A 12,539-nucleotide genomic window follows, 5' to 3' on the forward strand; every position below is an offset into this window, starting at 1 on the left:
ATTGGCCATTTTCCTTGATTAAAATCTATTTCTTCTTGAATAGTCTTATAGAGGATGAGTAAGATTTATCAATTTTTATTTTATTTTACCAATTTAGTTGTCTCAAGGAACCCAAACCGAAATGCTATAACAGTTAACAGTTATAGATGCTTTTAAAAATTGACAATTACTTCATTTTCACATGATAAAAGTTGTTAACAAAGCATATTAAATTAAAACAAATATTTTACTTACTCTGAAAACTTAGTTAAGCTCATATGAACTTATTTTATGTTTTTTACTAAGATACCACTGTGGCATAGACATAGTATAAAACAAAGCAAGCTAATAGATCAGTCACAATACAGGCTCTCTCTAGGTAATCTGAAAAGATTGGCCACTAAGATCATATCGTTTCTGTTGTCTGTTTTTCTTTTTTTTTTTTAATGTGTATTTATTTTTTGAGACAGAGAAAGAGCACAAGAGGGGAGGGGCAGAGAGACAGGGAGACACAGAATCCAAAGCAGGCTCCAGGCTCTGTGCTATCAGCACAGAGCCCAATATCGGGGTTCGAACTCACAAGCCATGAGATCATGACCTGAGCCGAAGTCAGACACTCAACATACTGAGCAACCCAGGCACCCTTAAAAGTGTATTTTTTCCTCTACTACCATTGTGGAGAGGGTTTTCTGTGTTGAAGGAAGATTTTGTTTTCAATTCTATTTCCCCAACAATAGCAACTCTGAAACTCTCTTTGTAAGCTAAACAACATACAGCTGAAGGTGCTTTCAAGTATAGTGATATGGAACTTAACCGCAAATGTAGTGAACATAGACTATGAGGCAATGATTTTTCAATCAGTGTGGCATAACGATTTTATGTTCATGATGACATTAGTTAGGAAGCTAGGAATCCATTGTTCCCACTGGAAGACACGTGAAGCAGAAATGTCACCTTTCTTCAGCAGTCCTCCTCTAAGTGTATTAGTTAATGTTCCATTCGTGCAGTTATTCTCAGCTTCAAATCACTCTTTCTAGAAATAGGCAGGTTTAGGCACACTGTGCAAGGTGATAACATACTTTTTTTTTTTTTAATGCACACACATCTCTAAGCATTTCAGTCTCTGGGATTTAAAAAATAAAGTACTTAACTTTGCTCTCCATTTCCACATCTAAAGTGTCTTCACTTCAAAACCTGTTCAGTTTTCTTTGTAACAAATCTGTGAATGTGTGTATATGCTACTACAAAATCGGCTATACTCACCATGTGATTGATACATTTTAATAAATTACTTTTTGAGAATTAATAGGTATTTTCTGAGATTCCCTCATATCTAGTAACACCTTATACTTAGATGTTGGAAACCTATAAGGTTTTTCTCTATAATATGATCTTTCCAGATTCACTATGTGAATCATTGACTTATCCCAATATGAATTATGTGTGATATTTTTAAAAATCAAGGTAATAACATATCAAATATATTCTTTACTTATTCATTAATTAATAATGTAATTTTAGATGAGCATTTCCCATGAATATACTGAATACATTGTAATTTTTATTCAATTATATAAATTTTGAAAATTTCCAACAAATTGAAGAGTTTTACATATTTGACACCACAAAATTTCATGTTTTATTACTGAAATTTTTAAATATAGGAAGAGTTTTGAATCATGTATAATGGAAAAGTATCAAAGATACAATTTCACTTTAAAATTTAATCTCAGATGGTCAGAGGATCTCCTTTGACACAGCCCATCATTTTATTTATTTATTTATTTATTCATTCATTCATTCATTCATTCGTTTGTTGTGGTAGTGGAAGAATGAGAATTGCAGCTGGAAATTTGTCTTGGAAAGACTGAGAATCAAGATGAAATATCTAAAGAATTCAGATGCATTGGTGTTTCATAAACTATTATAACAAGGCTACATTCACATCAGAACTTTGCTCGTTACAAGATTTACTTTTTACATTGTGAGTGATTTGCCAAAGCAAACTTTTCTTTCTTAAATTGCCAAATATTTGAACTGAATTTTGTTAGGAATATCCTTTATCAAAATAAAAAGCAAACAGATTTTTCGTAAATATTTGCCGTAAGGCACTCACTGACATGTAAAACCATAGATTTTTAGATAGAGGACTATCTGATATCTGGGCCAATGAATAGAAACACCTGAACAGTGTCTTCGTGAAAGCTCTCTTGACATGTGAAGGTGATCAATGGGAGGTAACTAACTAGGATATGTAGATGATGTGTCTTATGGCCATATATGTTTACTTCATGAAAATAGTTATCTGGAGAAGAACAAAGTCTATGCTCTTTGCAGGGTACATGTACCCACTTTCCCTATTGTGTTACATGTGGCCAGTCCACTTAATTTATTAACCCATTGAGCCCTGAGGCATAGTGATCTGTGACTCCCTTCTTGGACTCAGTGCCTCAACTGTTTAGAGTTTCTTCTCTGCAAAGCTCTTCTCTTCCAACTTAACCCAACAAAAATATGCCCAAATGTTCTTACTCTGAAATGTCAAGTATAATCTCACTTGTTTTCTTTCTCTCTCTCTCTCTCTCTCTCTTTCTCTCTCTCTCTCTCACACACACACACACACACACACACACACACACACACAGACTTCTATATATACAACTTACACTCTACTGCCTAGCAGGAGGTAAATTATGAACGAATAAACATTTATCAAATACACTGAGTTTTTCATCTTAATTCCCCCAACCTGATGTAATGTCTCCTTATTTTAATGAACTGGAATAGTTCTTTGTGTTTGATCTTCATTGGCACTATCATATATTGATTTTATTTTAACTAATTTTTGTACTTCTCCTTAGGTAGTGAAAATTCCTGCGTTGGGTCTCTACTTTATTCCTTTTTAATTAGTTTATATCCTCACACATAGTAGGTATTCTGTGAGAATTTTTAAACATTAAAATTACTATAATTAGAGTGCATAGATGTACCACATAATTTAATAGTAAAATATACTTATGACAGAATAAAAGTGGAATTATTTTCTGAATTATTTAGAAGGATGAAAAAAATGAAAATAGCTGAAACTCTCAACCATAGAAATAATTCCATATGATCAAAAAAAAACAACATCACCTTTTTTTAAAGTTCAAATATGCAGATATAAAAAATCTAGTTAATTTTTTAAACCTAGTTTCACTGAATAAAAATATTCCAAACTTAAAAAATAAGCAACTGAATATCAAATGATATTCCTAGCTGATTCTAATAAGGATATATTTTATAGAGAAGTGCTCTGAGTATACATTATAATAATATAAAATACAACTTTACTAATTTTAAATTTAAGGGACATAAAAAAGGGAGCAATTTAAAAGCAAGTTGGAGAAAAAAATAAATGAAATCAGGTTGGAGATACAAAAGATCTTATATTTTGCTGCCAGATATTTGAGAAATTAACACCACTCCTCCATCAAAAAAAAAAAAAAAACCTCATGAATAATTTTTATTTTTTGTGGAAAAAGCCTAATGGTCATAAAAAAAAATTCTACTGTATTCACAATCACCTGTCTGCCTATTCCTTCCAATTATTTAAAAGTTAGAGGTTATTTCTTATTTATGGCATATTGTAGATGTTTAAAACATTATAATTTGATCTAACTTGGCATTTGGAAGTAGAAAGAAATACCCAGGTGGGACTTACAGAACGGCAGCATGAGCAGTTTGGCAAGAGGTCTCACCTAGAGAGGAATCTATAAACTGGTCAAAATTAGCAAAGACAATCATTCGTAGTCTCTGGAAATTTTCTTACAACAAATTGAAAAGTATTTATTCAACAAGGACTCTGGAAACGTAGTAATATGAGTGAAAGAAAATAGCATTTCAGTTCAGGGCTCACTCCTACCGAGATCACTGGTGTGGAAAAGCTATTCCAGCAGGCTCAGGAAACACTGGTAGATTCCATTTTCCTCAGCTCCGCCCTGCAAAAGATATAAATTGGGGAGCCAGGCAATGGTCCCATTCTCCCATCCCCAACTGCCACTCTCCAGGGAAAGTCTGGCAATGCAGCTGGTGAAGAGTACAGTCTCCCATTTCCCCACAACTCTATGTTGGGAAAGAGCTACCCTGGACAACTCAGCAACCAAGTGGCAGCTCTGATCATTGACATGGAAAACCTATTCCAGGGCAGCCCAGTAGCTTCCACCTCTGTGCCAAGGACAATCTCTAGTGGAGGGAGATGGATAGCTGGGTGGCAGCACCTGTTCTCTCTCTCACATACATAGATCCCATTCCTTAAGTAGGATCCTGTTGGAACACTCAGTGAGAGATAAATTTTACCTTCAACTCCTGCTTCATAGAGCAACTGTTTTGTCATGTAAAGGAGGAGGTGGGGAGTGTGTTAGGGGAGCAAGCCTCAAAGACTGGTAATACCACACTCTACCTGAGGGGAGCAAGTCTATTTAGAGTGAATTATACACTAAGGAGTGTTGCTGAAAACAATAGAGCAATCAGCTAGTAATCATGGGCAAAGTTTATTATATGTGCATTATGTCTCAATAAAGCTGTTATATAAAAATGAAAAAGTACTATCTAATGCATTGCTTCTGAATAAAATATAAACTTTGTAAAATTAGACAAATTCTTGTGGTTTTATGGTTTATGTATTTGCCTGACATACTGCAAGTATTTTGATTTTCTTGCCATTTTTTTAAAACTTTTATGTATCTCTAACTTTTCAACAATTCAGTAGCATTGTCTTAGATAAATCAGCACAGAAATATCCCAATTTTACATTATTTTAATGCAAAAGTCCTATTTGCCAATGTTAAGATATGCTCTTGAGTGATATAACAATGGGAGAAGAAATTGCCCACATGGGCCATCGTGATTCTGGAACCAAAACAAAAAGTACCTCCTTGCATTTTCATAAGGTAGACTAAAAGGTCCTTTACAAGTGTTTTTGAACTTTGTTAAGTACAGATTGGCCGACAGAAGTTTATCCTCATAAGAAAATAGTGTTAATATAGAAACCTTTCACTGGGCAAATTTAACTTTCTTTGCGGGAAGAATTATCAAAAGAGGTATTTACAAATGTTCTATTGGGGTGCCTGGGTGGCTCAGTAGGTTAAGTGCTGAACTTTTGATTTCAGCACAGGTCATGATCTCAAGGTTCATGAGCTTGAGCCACGCATGGAGCTCCGAGCATCGAAACCCGCATCAGGCTCCGTCCTAACAGTGCCAAGCCTGCTTGGCATTTCGTCTCCCCCTCTCTCTGCCCTTCCCCTGCTCGCTCTCTCTCTCTAGCTCTCTGAAGATAAATAGATAAAAATTTTAAAATGCTGTGTTGTTTACTTCTTGTTTCCATTTTTATTACTTTTGGAGAGAAATTGCATGAATATGGTTTTAGAGATTAATTAAAACTGTGGTTATTTTATCAGAATTAAGACTGAAAGACAATTATTCCATGCTTCAATAAAAATCTAAAGAAAATCTGTCAAGTTTTGCATGTTTTCACCATTTTCCCTCCCCACAGTTAAAAACTGTGTTACATTTGCTTAAGGCTTAAGATACCAAAACTTTATTTTTCTTTCTTTAACAAATATAGGGAGAAAGTTCTAGAGGAATCTGGTATTGCTCTTCCCTCTGATAGTCTCTTGAGGCATATGAAAACTTGACGCTGAGTAATAAAGAAGAGAACATTTGAAGAACTGGGACAGACTTTAGAGGTATATATTTTTCTATCTCCTAAAACTGTGCAATTGCTTCTTGAGAGCTGCAAGAATATTTGGATATTTAGTGTCTTCCAAAAAGAAGTATTTTTTCTCTTCATCACATTGCTATATTGTAGTGTGTCTCTTCTTTTGCTAACACTGTCTACCTTGTCTTATAGTGATCTATGAACGTGCTTTATGTTGTCTTGCCTGCTATATGTACACATGCATAATTGTGGCATGTGTGTGTGTGTGTGTGTGTGTGTGTGTGTGTGTAATAGACAACTTAGAGAATTTGGTCCACATGATGATATTTAATAATGAAATTACAAGGAAAGCCAAATACCAATCAACATTCAATAAAATAGTTTAGCAAAGACCTAATGTATTATTATGTACTTTAAGCTACTGATAAGGACAAAATACTATTATGTCTTCAATTTGTTTTATATGTGAACTCCAACATAAAATACTTTCTAAAAAAAATCCAAATAACTGTTTGATTTAGAATTTGGCTGCAGTATAACACGATTTGGGGGAAATTTCTCCAAGATAATATCAGAGATTAGGTCAAATACTTTTGCACAATACATCAGATAATGGATTGTGTGCTGTTTATTCTTTGCATATACACAATGTACATTATATTGAAATATGTATAAATGTAAAAGCTTTAATAATTATATTTATGAATAATTATTTATAATGATTATAGTGCATTTATACTTGAAAAAAATCCTCACAATTAGATGATATTTATTTAAACAATAACAGTTGAGATTGGGATAACCCAAGGACAATTTCTGGCAGCAAATATGCCCAGATATTCAAAAGAAGAGTTTTTAACCCAGTTAGTTATTAAATGCCAAGTCATGCCTAATGGTGGCACATTTCTCAAGCTAAAAATTCAAGATTTATACTATATATAAATAAATAATTCTATTTTATCATCAGAAGATGTAATACTCCAGTTAATGGAGTATATTAATTAATGAGGCAATTAAATAATTTAGGAAATTAATTTTCGCCACGATTGTTTAAAACCATGTGTATATACTAGTAAGTTACCAATTATTGGCAAATAGATATTTGCCAATTAGCTGCATTTGAAGATTTGATAGTATTGTTATCTGAGTGGTGAGCAGGATGGATGCGTATGGGCTACATTCCAAATCCAGTTCATGAACAGCCATGTAAATCGTTGTTTTGGAAAAATGATTTAAGTTCAAACTTTTGAAGAACTATGTCCTCTGTCTCTTTTCTTGAGCAAACTCCTTTATCCTCAGCTCCAGAATCCATTAGGCTTTTTTCTCCTCTGTCCTTTTACACCACATTGCTACTTCATTAGGGTATTGTGGGTTTTGAGCATTTCAAAAAAAAAAAAAAACCAATTCTAATATTTATCCATTTTTTTTAATATTTATCCATTTTTTGAGAGATGGAGACTGAGTGTGAGTGGGGGAGGGACAGAGAGGGAGTGGGAGACACAGAATCTGAAGCAGGCTCCAGGCTCTGAGCTGTCAGCGCAGAGCCCAACATGGAGCTTGAACTCCCAAACCTTGAAATCACTACCTGAGCCGGGGTCAGTAGCTCAGCCGACTGAGCCACCCAGCACCCCCACTTCTGATCATTTCAGAAAAATCTGTTGGAAGTTTTGGTAAACTGTGGATGGATGTTAAAGGAAAAGAGACAGGTGACTGACTTCAGTATGTCTGTCCAATATCGAGTTATCATCAATAGATCAATAGATAGTGTGAAATAATTAATGATGAAGAAGTACCATTATATGTAGCTTATGAAGTGCTGTTTAAAGAGGCTTTCCAATTAATAAGAAAAGGATGACACTCAAAGCAATGTGTGCTATGTTTCCCTTCCTTCTTTCTACCCTCCCTCCCTCCTTCTCTCCTTTCCTTTCCTTTCCTTTCCTTTCCTTTCCTTTCCTTTCCTTTCCTTTCCTTTCCTTTCCTTTCTTCTCCCTCCCTCCCTCCCTCGCTCCTTCCTTCCTTCCTTCCTTCCTTCCTTCCTTCCTTCCTTCCTTTCCTGCTTGCTTGCATTCTTGCTTGCTTGCTTTTTCTTTATAGTCTTAAGTTTCTACACTTTCCTATTAACGTCTCTTCTGAATCTTGCTTATTTGAAACCATTAGGGAAATAAATAAATATGGCATTTTACAGGTTTCAGATAAACAATGTCTCTTACTGGCTAAACTTAGATTCTTCCCAATTTAAATTCCCCTCATTTTAGTATTGAAATGGCATCAGATAAGTTCCAATATAACATCAAAGAAATAACAATTATCCTGGAGATAATGGATTCACATAGAGAGTCATTGCATTGCCTTTTTTATTCTCACTATATTTTTTCTAGTTTGAGGTTCCCTAATCAATTGTTTAGTCTATTTTAGAAGCTTCCTAAACAAGAAAAACACTTTCTTTAAATTCTTCTTCTATGCTACCAACAAAGTAATCTTTTAAAAACACAGAATGTCTCTCACCTGTTCACTAGTATCTGATGATTTGGCACGTCCAGTATAAGATAGTGCATTAAAATTATGCAAGCCACCAAAACAGATAAACCCTGAAATATTAATGGCTTGACAAAATACATTCTCACCCTCTGGCTCGACAAAATAAATTCAGGGACCCAAGATGACAGAAGTTCTCTAACTTCAAAACATGGTTCCCAAGGTTACCCTGGCCACCAACATCTACCCCCAGTGGAGGAGAAGAGGAGATAATACTGAACATGAGGTTTATATTGACCAAGATGCAATATTGGAAAGTATTAGTTCCACCTTCATTCTATTCACTAGGTTGCCATCACAAGCCCATTTCCAGCTGGGGAAAAAAAAAAAAGGCAGAAGTATGTGGCCAGCCATGTATTCAGAACATAGAGAAAAGAGGTTTGCTGAAAAACTAAGCAATATAAAATTCTGGACAGCAATATAAAATTCTTCCCAATTTAAATTCCCCTCATTTTAGTATTGAAATATACTTAAACATTTTTTTTACAGTCTTAACTTTTTACTCTTGCTCATGTACCTTCCAGACCAAACATATCATCATTCTCAAAATAGTCTCATATGTATCTGAACCCATGCTCCTTTCTCTACCATAATTATACTTTGCCATATCTGTCAATCAGAATTTTCATCTTTTAAAATTTGCTGAGTATTCTATAATGACTTTCTATTACAATTTCCACATCAAAAATAGTTTTCTCATTTTTCTCCATCTTTTTTCTTGATATTAAAAACAAATTTTTTTCAATTTGTAGTTGTTTTTTTTGTATCTCCATTTTGTGCACCAAGTGCCAAGGTTTGTACACTAAATACTAAGAACTATTTTGTTCATACTTGATTCCTACACATGGTAGGAACTGACTTTGCCATTCAGCAAACACCCTGTCACAACAGAAAGAAAACTAGGTGGTAAAATATATAGATGAGTAAGGTGCCCTTTACTTTCAGTAAATGCCTAATTTAGTGAGAAACTTAAGGAAGAAATGAATACTGCTAATATACTATGAATCTTACAGAACGCTGAGGCTATGGTTTGGAACTCAAAAGTATGAATCTTAAGGAGATAAATCTGTATTTGTTGAACTTAAGCTTCTATCTTTAATTTTGAATGACCATAGTAAACATATGATCATTTGTGAGAATGAGGAATTATGTGTAAATCAATTTAAATGAATTATCTTATTATTATTCAACCCTTATAGAACATTCAAAGAAAATCTCCAAGGAAAGTATTACATTCTCCACTTAACAAATGAGGAAACTGAATTTCAGAAATGGTTAACTTTACAAGACCAGTTACTAAGAGACAGAATCAGAATATGTCTGGTATCTATCTGACTTCAAATTCAATGTTCTCCTCTCTGACTTCATTCAGAGTCAGTTCATAAAACTCTGTCATGATTTCTTTAAATATACAACACTTTAAGACACATCATTATACAAACAGAGTCAGTTCTAATGATGTCTACCTAAAGGACGTCTATAACAAAGATAGTTACCGCAGCACAGCTCTAATTGTACACTTGCCTTGGATATAAGAGACATTGCCTGAGGCTTTGTGTATTGGATTTTAGAGAAAGAAAGGCCAAGCCCAGGACATGTTGAAATAAGCAAAGTTGAATTTTATGCTTTTTGTGGGGGGAATATTCTCTGAAAGTGAGGTACTCTTGGTATTTGAACAACATTATTCAAAATCTCCTGCCAACCACTCCAACTATACCAGCCAACTAGGGTTCCTTTTTTCAGTTTCTCCTTACATGTTCTGCCTCTACTTGTATGAGTAGATTACCACAGGTGTTATTCTAAATATCTGCGAGGCTGAAAGGCCACATTCCAATGAGTTTACTTTCATGCCTAATATGGAGACGTTCTCTTTAAAATTTTATAGTCTTTAATGACATGGTTTGACTATAAGAAGGAGATGTTTGGGGCATGGGCCTTTTTTATTGGAACCCTGGAAATCATATTGCTCAGAGAACTCCCTGCTCTTTGCATGCAGCTCTGACTAGGAAAGTGAAGTATATTGCCAATTAATATTTGCTTTTTTAAAATAGAGTCCCCATTTTTTTAATTTGTTGCATTTGGTCTTCATTTTCCCCAAGTTATTATTTTGTTTCTTTGATTTTGTTTTTTTGTTAGTTGGTTTGATTTTGGTTGTATTTTTAAGATTCACTTTTTGGTATTTTATTATAAAAGCTTATGTACTAGAATAGTGATGATTTTCAACTGAATTCAACTGATCCCTGAATTACAAATAACATGTATTAGGGACTTTTGTTTCCGTGATTGTCTCACCCTTGAAAATAAATTCAACATATAATTTAGCCATACATATGAGTCTATACTACACAGTGACAGCATTCTTTATCTTTTTTAAAAAAATTTTTGGTGCAAAAATAATATTATGATTCATTATTAATGTTAATTAAATTAATCAAACAGCTTCTTAGCAATAAATTGTTTAATGCCAAAAAAGACATATTATCTATGATATTCACTATCATATTCTTATGCACAAGACTTGAACCTGCATCCAAAGTTCAAGCCAGGGAAGAGCAATGCTTGTAGAGAGTGTATTTGTTAGTTTTGTTGCTAATTTAAAACACATCCATGATATCAAATACATCTCAGTCTTTGGAAATAGCTTTTAAGCATAAGATACATTTTGGTGTGGAAAAAAAATTGATAAAATAGTACTCTTGATCTCCACCACTGTAATTAGTAAGTCCTTTTATTACCAAATTTAAAAATGCAGTTAAAAATTAATTTAGTTATACAATAATGGCATATATAATTACAATGTGAATCTTGTAAAAAACCCATTTGGTTTCATTGAATAATCTCATCATGTTTTGCATCCATTGATTTTTATTTTAATGCATCACTAGAATACTTTTATTTTTTTTAATGCAAGCACTTAGTAGAAAAAATGTGCTTGTTCTAGTTGACAGATCAAGGAAACAGAATTTAAGCACTGTTTTAATTCTAAGAAATGGATAGAAATTTATATCAAATCCCTGTAGTATTTTCAATCTGTTACTTTCCCTCAAATAACATTCAAGCTGTCTAAAACTTTATAAAAGTTATCAGAGCAAGACCTAATGATGATTATTTCCATTCATCTTTTAATTTCAACCTAACATAGACAACTTAAGATTTCTACACGTTTTGCATTGTTTAGCTCCCAAATTTCTACATAATCCAAACCGTTTGACAAAACCCAACAAATTAAAATAAAAACTTCCTCAAGAGTCAAAGTTTTGATTTAGATCTTGAGGTGACCGAGGATTCTTGGGTTTCATTTTATTTTGATACTTGCTGGAAACTTGTCAAGAAAGGGAAGAGAACTCTATTTTCATACTGGGTATTCTGCTACAGTGTGGGTCTATTCTGCCTTAAAGCACTATTATTTGAACAAGTAACCATCCCAGTCACTGATTGCCTAGGTTGTCAATCAAAGTTTGCCGGAAACATCCCATTAATATCACAGCATACAGAAGTGTTATTTTTTAAATTTTGTTTTTTTCAACGTTTATTTATTTTTGGGACAGAGAGAGACAGAGCATGAACGGGGGAGGGGCAGAGAGAGAGGGAGACACAGAATCGGAAACAGGCTCCAGGCTCTGAGCCATCAGCCCAGAGCCCGACGCGGGGCTCGAACTCACGGACCGCGAGATCGTGACCTGGCTGAAGTCGGACGCTTAACCGACTGCGCCACCCAGGCGCCCCCCAGAAGTGTTATTTTTAATGAAAGCTTACCTTTTAGATTTTTGACTTGAAGACAAAAACTGTCTCATCATGATTTTGTGTTCATACTCCATGGACATTAATACCAATTTTAAATTTCTTTGATTTAAAAAAATATTGGTTTTAGATAGTTGCATTAGGTTCAAATTTACAATCATGAACATGACTAACACCTATCTGATAAACCTATGGCAAATAGTATAATGAGACATAAATTTGAGTGAAAAGAGTGTTACAACGGGAGATATGACGTGGAGAGACAGGATGCAATGGGAGCCATCTCCCAGATGTAGGAGTTTACTGGCCTAGAGGAAATTACTTTCAACGCTAAGATTTGAAGGATGACATGAGTCAAACATGTGGGAGTCTGTGGAAAGGAAAGGTTTCTGTGAAGGGAAGGGATATAGGAGGGGATTGTAAGTGGGGAGGGAAGAGGAATGTTTTAGACAGTGGAAGTAGTAAGTGAAACAGCCAAATGGAAAAAATGAACATGAAGTTGATAGAAACAAAAAGTCATTTGGAATGTGAGGTGAGATCTTTAGGAAGAGATAAGGCTGGAAAGGTGGGCAGAGATGGATGGATTGGC

This window comes from Puma concolor, chromosome C2, assembly GCF_028749965.1.
Source record: "Puma concolor isolate L17-30 chromosome C2, mPumCon1.1.hap2, whole genome shotgun sequence".
Taxonomy (NCBI): Eukaryota; Metazoa; Chordata; class Mammalia; order Carnivora; family Felidae; genus Puma; species Puma concolor.